Genomic DNA, 12,492 nt, shown 5'->3' on the forward strand with positions numbered 1-12,492 from the left:
TCATGAATTCCAAGTGGGGCTAGAAATTCAGTAGTCTACAGAGGACTGTTACATACAGGAACGATGGGGCCAAAGTGGGACAGAGGTAATGCCATGCTCTGCCATGCTGGGCCCACGTGGGAAGGTTGTGGGTTTGTATCCTGTGGCCTCTCTGCACACACTGGGCATGCCTGCATGTGCCCAGATCTGGGCTGACTGAGGCTGGGGTGGATCATGACAGGAGGACCCTATTGGGGAGGCCTGTCTCTGTCTCTCCTTTTGTGTCTCTCTCTAGGGAAAATAAATAAATAAACTTTTAAAAATTCTAGGAATTACAATTTTACCCAATCATTACAAATCTATGTAGTAAGTGACCAAAAACCAGAAAAATTGATTGGGTCATCAAAAAAGTCATGACATATTTTTCTGTGCAACAATGCGTCATGACTTTTCTGTTGACCTGATAATTAGTTACAGAGAGCCGACTTCTGGAGAGTTAACAATACAATGCTAATCTTTCATTAGCTATATACGGAGTATACATAGGAATACAACAGTGTAACTGTGTGAATTATGTAAAATGCATGGTATATACCAGAAGGTACTAATACCAATGATGTTAGCCATTAATACCACTCATTAACCAGAAAAAATCCATGATTACTTCAAGGTTTTCCTCCACCAAGGCATTCTGGAATTACCCTATTTTTGTCATGGATTTATCTGATCTATCATAAAGAGTTAAACAATCTTGATAGATTTTATGTTAATTTTATCCTAGGCTTATTAGGTAATAGACAACAAACTTTGATTTTCACATACTTGGAGACCAGACACCAGCTCTGGAAGGAAAAGGATCTTTGTTTAGAAAGTTATTATTATTATTATTAATTTTGGAGAGGTTTTTGCTACAGGGCATGTGCGCTCGCCAGAAAGACAGAGAGAGACAGAGACAGAAAGCGAGAAATCACCCCCTGGAGGGATGGCCACACTGCAATCCCTCCTCCTCCATTCTCCTCTCAGGATCTTGGGCATGCACGCAAATGTGCCCGTTGTGAGTTTAAGCCACTGGGTCTGGGACTCGAACTGCAGTCGACTACATGGGAGTCCAGTGATATAGCCATTATGCTAACTGCTGGTCCCTGTTTAAAAAGTTATTTATTGGCCAATTAACATGTGGAAACTATACCAAATAGAAAGTGGAAATGGTAGGTTCATGATATATTTCCTAGGGGTGGAAATATGTCTTCTCGCAGTGAGATAGTAACAAGCCTTGCTGGTGGAGTAAATGGGATCATTTTATTACAATCTCCAAGTAATTATCAGAAATGAAGTTTTCTGAATAATTTTTTCCCATGAGGCTACCCATCGCCATTCAGTCTTCTTATATGAGGGCATCTGGTTTCTGAAAAACCTGTGCCTGAGTTTAGTTCTTCCAAATGTTAGAGCCTTGGGGCCAGCAGGTGGCATAGTGGTTACATTGCTGGACTACCACATAGTTGATAGCAGTTTGAGTCCCGGTCTTGGTGGCTTGAAAATCATGCTGGGAATATGTGCATGCATGCCAAGATCCCGGGAGGAGAAGGGATTACGATGTGGCCATCCCTCCTGGGGGGGGATGATTTCTCACTTTCCCTCTTCACTGTCTCTGTCTCTCTCTCTCTGGCAAAAGCAAGCACCCTAAGGCCAAAACCTCCAAAAAAAAAAAAAAAAAGTTAGAGTCTTTGTCTTGATTCCCCCATCTTGCTGTGATGAGTAGATATATTTTCAGCTGGTTTTCCATCTTCCACTCTACATGTGACTTCTTGTGTCCAAATTGCCCATGGTAGGTCTATGGTGCTACAGCAAATGCAGGTGTTCCACCATAATTGCTCATTAGCAGACTTGATTGCCAAGACATCTGTGGGGTGGGTGAGGGCTGGACAGGAATTTACTGACCATGGTGTCCCCTGGCTGCTCAGAGACCTGGTACCAGCTTTGGATGTTTGGGAGGAAAAAGGATCTTCATTTGGAAATTTACTAATTGCATAGTTAATGTGTGGAAACTATACCAAAGAATATATAAAAATAACAACCTTCCAAAGGGCAAGGTCGACCTCTGCCTTCATTCACAGATGGTTTGCTGCAGTGTTATGTTTAAATTGAAGCCATTTTCCAGAGTATGGGTGCCCAGTGGTTTAGGCTTGGCAGTCACCAAAGATCTCCTTTAGTAGACAACAGTGTGTGGACAAAGTACCAGGTCCGTAACTAACCTGATAAAGCACTTTCACTAGCTTGTGCCTTGTGTTCATTCTCTAATAAAGGGCTAACCTGTGTTAAGGTGCTTAGGGTTTGAGAGTGAGGGTGGGAAATAGTGTTTAAGTTCAAATCCATGGACTCACAAGCGCCTGGATCTCTGAGCTCTTCCTTTCCCTAGGGCATTACAGTTCTATAGCTTTGTACGCACAGAGGCCATAACACTACTGGGAAATATAACTTCACACTGAGGAGGACTTCTCACAGCCTACTTCCTGAAGGGCCCAAGTTCTCATTAGCAATGATAATTTTTTCAATAAATAATTATTTATTTTATTTTATTTATTATTATTTTTAAAAAGTTTGCTATAAGGCACATGCACTCATCAAAGAGAGAGAGAGAAAGAGAGAGAGAGAAAGTGAGAAAGCAAGTGGCCAGGTCCAGGGCTCAAACCATGGTCAGCCATGTGGGAGTCCAGAGCCTTAACCACCACACCACCTGCTGGCCCCAGAAATGCAAATTTTAATCAATAATCAAAAGTGTTCATTCCTAATATGGAAAGAGTCCCCAACATTCTGATGTCAGCAAAAGACTTCTCCATTCCAAGTTGGACCCAGAGAAAGTGAGTGCTGAATTGGCGTCTTAACTGATTTTAGTCTCAGATTTTCTTATAAACAGTCATTCTTCAGAAACATCTGTCAGCCTCCCTTTCCTTCCCCTAGCTGGGGTAAGACATATCACCTTAGGACCGGAGTGCTGAGCTGAGGGCTGCTGTCCTCATCTAACAGGTCATGTGCTTCCAACCACAGCCCCCAAATGGACACCTGTTGAAATAATATTGGAACCACATTTGTAACTAATCGTAACTGAGATGTCAACTCAATTAATCTGACAACAGAAATGCCCAGGAGATGCCGCTCGCCCGGGCTAGTGTTCCCAGTCAAGCCCAGGCTTGTTGTCTATTACCTGAGGAGCCCAGGACAAAATTAACACTAAATATAAGGTAATTTAATTAACTCCTCCTATCCCAGCAGGCAGGTCCCAGCACCCTGGGCACCCCAATCTTCTGAGGCAGAAGAGTATGGTACTCCCAGTGGGTAAACACTTAGGTTGTCCTTTCATTATTTTAAGTGGGTGATTTGCACCCAAAGAACTCCATGAATCTCCTCTGGCCACTGAAGCAGAAGTATAGGTCTTCCTTACCTTTATAGACAATGGTGAGAAATTGTGTGAAATTCTTTTACAGGAAAAGATACCTTGTGAGAGTCAGGATCCTTCATGGAACTCATGTGCTTCCTAGACAGAGGGCCAGAGAGGGAGAAAGAAAGAGAAGGAAACAGATTTGGTTTAAAAGGGACAATAAGAAGAAGACAGTTTTAAAGGATTTAGAAAAAGAAAAAGCTATCATAAATAAAAGAAAAAAATGCACTTTGTGAAATGATTTTTTCATAAAGACATTTCTCGAACTGATATTTTTAAGGGACACAAAGGTCTCTTTTATTTCCACATTTGAAGAACACTGACCTTTAACTCTCTCCTCCCTAGTGAACTGAACATCAGCCTATTTAATTGTTCTTCCCATGTTTATACTTTCCAAGGTTAAGCCAACACAAAGGACATGAAGCAACAGGTTATGGTCTTCATGGGTGCAAACTGGGCCTGTTAAGTCGGTAAAGCTAGGGGAGACAAGTGGAAACGGGAGCCCGCTCGAGCTGTCAGTGTTAGTGAGCTGAGCCTTTCACGTATAAATAGATTGCCCTGGAGGTCAGGGGCAGAAGGTGGGCTTCTCATGGGGGTCTCTGGGGTAGGAGAGCCTGTTGGCTTCTAAGGCCATGTTCTTTCCTGGCCCTCCTGGTGACAAGTGACCACCATGCTAAAGGGTGCCTGGGGCTCGGTCTGTGTGGTTGTGGGACCAGGACTTCTCTCCGTGGAAAGGTGATTAGACATCCATCAGTAATTGTAGCACACTGTCAAGTATAGGTGAAAGAAGGCACTGGGTCAGGAAATATCAGGTCAATGAAACATGCAGGCTTCATTACAAGGCAGACCAGTGAGATGAGCTAAAAGCATTAAATTAGTATAATTAATCTGCATCAAGAAAACTTAAACTTTGAGAGGAGACTGTAGTTGATGAAAGCCCCAACCCTGAGTTCTCTACTTGGGTGACCTTGGGTGCTCTGGGTGCCAGTTTCCTTGTGTCTTTGGGGAGGGAGTTGGAGTTCTTGATCTAACAGTCACCACGATGCCATTTACTTGATAGCTCAGGACTCCAAACGCCTTAAGCAGGTGCTTTTCAATCACATCTGCACATTATAATTACCAAAGGACCTTCTAAATGGCCCAATATCCAAGTCAGGTCCTAGACCAATTCAATCAAGGTCTCTGGAGGTAGACACAGAAATCAGTATTTTCAAAAGTGCTCTGGTAAAAGTGCTCTGGGATTCTAGTATATGGCCAAGACTGAGGACCACGAAACTCTTGTTATTTCTAATAAGTAGGAACAAGAGACTTCTAAATATTATACCACCATCCTTAAGCAGACCTGATATTTTCTTGATGGGAAAAGATCAAATGAATTACTCAATCTCATTCTTGGACACATCTGCACATTAGAATTATCTAGGGACTTTCAAAAGAGCCCAGTGCCCAGGCCACGTCCACAGCAATTTAATCAAGATCTCTAAGGTAGACCAAAGAATCAGAGGCCCCTAAAAATTTTGTCGAAAAGTGGGTTAAGGTGAGCTACTCTTTTTGGTGTGGTGTGTTGTCTAGTGTCCTCCTCCAAATTCATGGACTTCCTGGAACATCAGAATGTGACCTTATTCGGAAATAGCTTTTCCAGAGGTCATGAAGTCATACCGGAGTAGAGGGGGTCCTTAATTCAATGTGACTAGTAGCTCATAACAAGAGAAGAGACACAGAGAGACCCAGGGATAATACCATGTGTATTAGTCTGCTGGGGTTGCTATAACAAAATATCCAGGATTGGGTGTCATGAACAATGGAAATGTGTCTTCCCACAGTTCGGGAGGCTAGAAGTCCAGGATCCAGGTATTGCCAGAGTTAGTTTCTTACGAGGCCTCTCTCCTTGGTTCTTGCTGTCTTTCTGTATCCGTTTGTGTTCTTATTTTCTTCTGCTGCTTTTTTTTTTTTTCAGAATTATTTTATTTAATGTCAGTTATTTATTTATTTATTTATTTTAAATTGACCAGAGAGGGGAAAAGAGAGAGAGAGGGAGAGGGAGAGGGAGAGGGAGAGGGAGAGAGAGAGAGAGAATGAGAAAGCAAGCCACCAGATTCAAGACTGAGACTGCAGTTGCCACGTGGGAGTCCAGTGCCCTTCACCAGCACACCTCTGCCAGCCCCCTACTCTCTTCTTATAGGGACACTAGTCATATTGGATTAGGACCCACTCCAATGACCCCGCTATCATTTAATCACACACCTACTTTTTTTTTTTAGGTTTTTGCCATAGGGTGACTGCACTTGCCAAAGACAGAAAGAAGCAAGGTGAGAAATTATCTCCCAGGGAGGATGGTCATACCAGAGTCCCTTCTCCATTCTTCTCAGGATTTGGGGCACACATGCACATGCACTCGATGTGATTTTCAGGTGGCTGGGTCCAGGACTTGAACTGTGATCTACCATGTGGGAGTTCAGCACCTTAATCACTATGCCACCTGCCTCCCACCTTAATTACCTCTTTAAAGGCCCTGTCTCCAAATACAGTCACATCCAGAGGCCCTGCAGGTTAAGACTTCAACATATGAATTGGGGGGGGGGCACAATTCAGCCCATCACTCCATGTGAGGACAGAGTCAGAAGTCGGAGTGATGTGACCACAAGTCAAGGTTGTGCTCATGGGCTCCTGGCTTTCTGAGATAGAGTCGTAGCACCTGTCTGGCATGGATGAAGGTCCCAAGTTCCTTGTTGAATGAATGAATGGACGAGTGAATTTAAGCAGGCAAGTCTTTTCAACAGGAAAAGAACTCCAGTGAGGCATTTCGTGTACAGAAAGTCAATGGACCTGGGTCCTGCTCCTGGCCATGTCTAGCCACTGTGGGGCTTGGAAGGAGCCACTCACTGAGTCCCAGTCAGAGGGGGAACTTAGGATACACGATCTCCAACATGGTGCGACTCAGTCACTTCTTTTCGCTCAATGAAGATAGCGTAGGCATTCATGGTCCTCTTGACTTTGCAAATCAGCCAAGGTGTATAAGTGGGCCCCTCGAAGGCTCTCTGGGAGGAAATAGGGAGACCAGGCAGTGCTTAGCAGGTGCTTGTCCGAGTAGCTGCAGATAGAGAAAACAGAAGGTTGTGCAGAATCCCAGGCCTGCCCAACACTGCTTCTAGAGGAATCGGGTTTAATAATAACTTGAAAATGCAGGAGAAAGGAAGAGAGAAGGGGCAGAGTGAAGGCAGGGGGGGCCCAAAGTGGAGAGCTGCACCAATTAGCTCCGCTAACAACAGGCAGCCTTTATCCCTGGCAGGAAGCACCCCAGCAAGCAATGAGTGACTCTGAGAGCTGAGAGGAGCCCACTTTTTCAAAGGGAAAATGTAATTTGTAAACAATCAACAACTTAACAAGCTATAAACAGCCAGCCCTGACTTCTAGCAGATTTACTGATGCTTGAGTGACTAAACTTCACAATGTTTTTCCAAACCCACATCTAATTTGTGGCCTGGTGTTCATTAGGAGGACAAGTCCCCGAGGACTGCCTCCAGCTCAGCTTCCAACATAATGATAGGGGGTTGGGGTCCGAGCACTGTTCCAGCCTGGGTGCAGGCCTGGGCAGTTCCATCTTCGCTTTCTCACCCTGTTTCAGGCTGGCCTTGGAACTGATAGGATAGGATCTGTTTGTTTTGTTTTAAAATTCGAGTGTTTCCGAAATCACCCATCATTTATCACTCATCTTAGATGAGCAATTGTGGGTCGTGGCTGGCTGGATACTTTTCCTCTGAACCCCTCCTCTCTCCCCCCTCCCTCTACCTCCCACCCCCGGGGGAAATCAAGAAAAACAAGATTCTACTTGTCCAGGCCCTCGGAGACTCCTCGGAATTGCCGGAATCGTCACAATAAGTGGTAGTAATAGAACCATATACAGGATTGTAAATACAAACTGCTCCATGGAGTGGCAAAAAATAATGAAGTAATTAGGTGAACTATTATCAGCACCTGTGACTGATTGGTACAAGCACGGTGCGGGCTTTATTACGTTGTTATTTGTCAGGAGCAGTATGCAGATTCTAAAGTTGCAGAAGTTCTTGCTCTTGGCCCAGCTTTCCTCTCCCAAGGGCCCTGCAGTCACCCCAAAGTGAGTTCATGCCAGGGTCCACAACTGGGTGCCTCTGGATGGGGACAGGTATACCAGCTCCCTTCTTGCAGAAACCCACAGTGCAGACGGGAGAGTCCTGCTTTCCAACCTATTAGAGTTAATGCCACTTTAATTAGCAATTGCCGGGAAGCCTAAGAGGTGCTATGTAATGCGCCGTTTCTAGGCTTACATGCATCCCATGGACAGGCAGATCCGAAGCCTGAGCCTGCTCTGATGTAAGACAATTGGGGGATAGAGACTTGCAGAGCAACTCACTATGGATTCTAAATGGAAAGAGCCAAACACTTAACCCGCATTTTTGTACCTGGCAGACTGCCTTTCCTCCTAGTTGGGATTTGTGCACAGAAGGGCCTCATTGCCAGTAATAATAGCAATTTGTGATGATAATAACAGCTAGTGTTTCTAGTATTATTGTGCACCAGGCCCTGCTTCAAGCGTTGCATATAACATACTTCTTTACTCCTGCAACAACCCAGTGAGCTAGAGGTCGCTATCATCCTCATTTATAGACAGAGACACTGAGGCACAGAGAAGTTAAGTAACTTGTCCATACAGAGCCAGATTTCCAACCCAGGCTGCTCAATGCCAAAGCACACATTCTTAATCTTCTATTCACTGCCCCTGCTTAGCAAGGCTATGGACCAAGGGATATTGATAGTGTGTCTGGCGCAGGCTGAGTACCACAGAGGGAAGTGCAGAAACAGAAAAGAGGTTGTACTAAAAACCAAGACAAGGGCACCAGCGGGTGGTGTTGTAGTTAAGGCACTGGACTCCCAGATGGTCAACCACAGTTTGAGTCCTGGACCTGGTGGCTTGCTTTCTCACTGTTCCTTTCTCTATCTCCCTCTGACTCTCTTTGGTCAAATTAAAAATAATAATAACAACAAATAAAATAAATAATTCTAAAAGAAAAAAAAAAGAAAGAAAAACCAAGGCAAGAAAAACAGTTTCTTCTAGATCTGCCAATCAGGAGAGTCCAGTACACTCCTTTAGAAGGGAAGGCAGGGGACCAGCAGCTGGCATAATGGCTATGTCACTGAACTCCCATGTAGTTGACCGCAGTTTGAGTCCTGGACCTGGTGGCTTAAACTCATGCTGGGCACGTGTGCGTGCGTGCCCAAGACCCCGAGAGGAGAATGGATTGTGGCATGGCCATTCCCTCTGGGGGGGGGGTGATTTCTTGCTTTCTGTCTCTCTGTCTTTCTGGTGAGTGCACACACCTTATAGCAAAAACCTCTCCGAAATAAATAAATAAATAAATAAATTAAAAAAAAAAAAAAGGAAGGGAAAGGCAGATGCGCAGGAACGAGGTTAGGACCAGAGTTCTCATTATCACTAGAGAACTGTATAATATAGAGAGAGCAGACCCGTCGCTAAGGGCCATGGGTACACACAGGCCTCTTTTGAGCTTCCTTCCACCAAGAACCTCTGAGAGTCCACAAACTTTGACTGTCTGGTTACTTAAGAATTTAATTTTTAAACCAATAAAATTCATTGGATGGTTAGCCAGGTGATTATATTTTGCAAACTTTGTTCCATCAGGCAGGTGGAATCATTTCCTCCCACCATCCGATGAACATTTTTTGCATAAGGAAGCTGAGCAGATGACCTTATTTTGCTTAAAGAGAGACCCCCGATTGTATAAGTTTCAGGCCGCTCAAACCTGGATCCACCGAATTTCTAGAAAAGGGAGCATTTGGTTTGGCTAACTGCTACAGCTCTGCCTGGCCCCCAAATCTGAAGCTCCTAGGTATTACACGTGAATGCACGTGTGAAGGCCTCTTCTTGGTCGACAGGGGCATGCTCACTTCCGAGAAGACAAGAAGCCGTGGAAGACAGCATGTGTTGGACTCATCATAAGGCGACTGACTCATCCAGTTTACCCGGGAGCATTCCAGTTGAAAAGTTGAAAGTATGTCTCGAACACCCTCTTATGCCTGGGCAAGCTGGGGATATTCACCACTCTACTTGTTGGGGACAGATGCGTGTCACCATTATTCACCTCGCAATTGGTGTGCCGGAGGTGCCCAGTAAATATTTGTTGAATGAATGGAATGTAAACCTTCTGAGCAGAGAGGAGGCAGAGTGCACGGTGACCTGAGGTGGGCAGCTGGGTTTCATGGAAATCAAGAATAAAAAAATAAGCCTGGGATGGTGAAGTGGGAACAGAACATTGTCATAACTGAGAGGAGGGATGTGGAATGCGATGAGGAGAACCTCTCCCTCCCAATCCAGAGACACTCTGCCCAGATTGCGGGAGAGTTTCTATTTACTTCTGAGCACCTCGTAACAGTGTGGCTCCCACTTGGAATCTCCAAGTCATCATTTTCTCAGCGTGGAAACAAAGCCTGTGTCCGAGGCAGAATTCCGAGCACAGGCTGAATCTGGCTGGGGGTAAACGGTGCCCCAGGCAGGATGGCGGCAGGCTTTGGGCATGCGGGCGAGCTGTTCTGGCCCTGATTCCACATGCTGTGTAGACTCCAATTACCCGAGGACTTAGAGATCAAACAGCCCAACTGTGGTGCACAATAATGGAGGAGGTCTTCATTTTCCTTTGCGCGACACCCTTCTAGCCAGACCGTGCAAACAATGCATTGCATTTATGTCCTCCTGAGCCCCGAACCTTCCTGAAATTGTCCTGGGCCAGCTCAGCAACCTCTTCATGATATGGACAGAGGAGAAAGTTTGATATTTTAAAGAATTGTGTGACTCTTGCTGGACTGGGCAGAATATCACGGTAACCTCAGATAGCTTTATTGGAAGCTTATACTTCTGTTTTGCAAGCACAGAGCATTAAAGAAGAAGGCTATTTATTTTTATTTTTAGGTATCTTTTTAAAGGTGTAGTATAGACTTGTGGGGAAAAATAGTTTGCATCTGCTCTTAGCTGAGCTGTGGCAGGGTACAGAAGACTTGATAGACAGAAAACAGGAAATTGCCCTGGGCCAGAGACTGGAATTCTGTGAATTTTATTTTTTTCCCCTCATACTACAAACAGGATTTAAAGTGAGGGTGAGAGCAGCCAAAAATTAGTCTGATTTTTCTTTTCAACTATAATATCATTAATAGGTAAATATTTCAGAAAATACAGTCACTTCTAATATTTAAGGTTGAGGAAATCAGAAGGTTTTGCATTTTGTTTTTGTAGACATCTACCTCCATAGGCAACAACAGAGCCTTAAGCCTGTCAGTCTGGTTTCTTTTTACAGGCCAGCATTTTTAATGGACCTCTAGCTTTCAGATAATGGGTTTTTAAAATTGAGAATAGTGCACTACAACAATAAGAAACATCAGACATTTTTGATACATGACTTCCCTTGCATGACAATCAGAGCTTCATGTTGCTACTTGTTTACAGGCTTTCCTAAACATGAATGCTACCGACACCTTACTCTGATCAGTTTCCCTTCAAAGAAAGGTCTATTGATAAACAGAACGAGAGACAAATATTTGAGATATAGCTGAAGCTCTATCGCAATTTGGGGATCAGGATTATAGTTCTAAAGGCAAATGCAAATATCTTTGGAGGCTGAGCATTTTATACTGAAAACATAGGTTATAATGGAAATGAACCTTAACATGAAGGGGAAATGACCTTGTAGCATTTTTGTCTTTGTGTGTGTGGGGGGGGGATGTATTTATTAAATCATTTTTCATTCGATGATCTTAAAAAGCAGTTCAACATAACTTTGAAAGCAGAACTATTCAAGCATTCAAAGATACTAACACGGTAAACTAGTGAGAAGCCAGTTTTTTTCTGCCTGTGAGACTCCTTGACAATTCATCTTAATTTTAGTTATTTATCCTCAAATCTTGAAGGCTTATTTAATGATTTTTGTAAAATTTCCAGCTAAACTACTTATTGTCTCCCGTTAAATTATCTTGAAGATACTTAATGCTGATTTCTCGTGTGTGAAGAACTTTTAAAGTCCACACTCTATTTTCCAATACTACTTTCAGATTTTTTTCATTCTTCTACTGCACTAGCCCCAGAATAGAAAGTTAAAATCAGATTGTCCATAATCATTATGTAGGACATTGTGGTCATTGTTGCAAAAACATCATGATTATGCATACATGTAAGAACTGAGATCTTCCATGGATTAGCACCAATGGCTGGGTAAAAGAAGGCCCCTGTAGTGGAATCATCTCTCTGCATTTCTGAGAGTCAAGTCAGTCCTCCCAGCTGTAGAAGTCACGGCCAGGTCATGAATTTTTGCAAACGGTGACAGTTTCTGTGGGAAGAAGGCTGCGAAAGTCAGGCTACTTACCTTGCTTTAGACCACAATTGTGGCAGGGAAGTGTCTGTGTTTGCTTCTTAGTTTTGCTCATCCGTGTCCAGAAAGAAAACTTTTTCTTGACTAGTTACTTCTTAAGGACGCAAGTATTTTTGAAAATACTGTGGTGCGCTTTCCTCAGTGATTCCTCTCAGTTTAAAACCTTAAAAATGAACCAGTATCTCGTGGTTGCCAGACAAGCGCTGAAATTCGGAGCAGACTTCTCCCAAGAGCCTTTCCACAGTCTGCGCACAATTTCACAGATAGCCACTAGATGGCGTATGACAACCATTTGTGTCAGCCGTATGGAAACGCTTCCCAAAGGAGCTCTGAAACAATTCCTCCAAGACATCGTCGTTATTAGATGATGATTATCATTTCCGTCTTCACAGGTAAACTTCAATGGTCCTGATTTACGTTTCGGAAGGAGGGGGAAGTTTTTCACTGGAAGAAGCTTTATGAGAATGCACACTGTCGTGATGATGTGTCCCTGTTCATAAACACTAGCACTTGATGCTGAATTAAGACACCGATTTTAAATGTCGATGCATATCTACCCATTTATCTATCAATACTTCAAAAAGCATTTAAGAAGTGTCTACTGTGTGTGATTGTTACCTGTGCTTCTAACACATTGAAAGAACATTTCATTACCAGAAATTAGTA

At 43.6% G+C, this 12,492-nt stretch overlaps 1 long non-coding RNA gene across 1 annotated transcript; it reads right to left on the reverse strand.

The window, feature by feature from the left end:
- Positions 1-2,931: 2,931 nt before the first annotated feature.
- LOC102483189 (uncharacterized) lies at positions 2,932-12,051 on the reverse strand. The gene is made up of 3 exons (XR_001371409.2): positions 11,821-12,051; positions 3,419-3,511; positions 2,932-3,039 (listed from the first exon to the last, which is right to left on the reverse strand). It is a non-coding gene; the product is annotated as an uncharacterized LOC102483189 (long non-coding RNA).
- Positions 12,052-12,492: the final 441 nt, after the last annotated feature.

The sequence above is a fragment of the Tupaia chinensis genome, unplaced genomic scaffold (genome assembly GCF_000334495.1).
Source record: "Tupaia chinensis unplaced genomic scaffold, TupChi_1.0 Scaffold139602_1, whole genome shotgun sequence".
NCBI classification, from domain to species: Eukaryota; Metazoa; Chordata; class Mammalia; order Scandentia; family Tupaiidae; genus Tupaia; species Tupaia belangeri.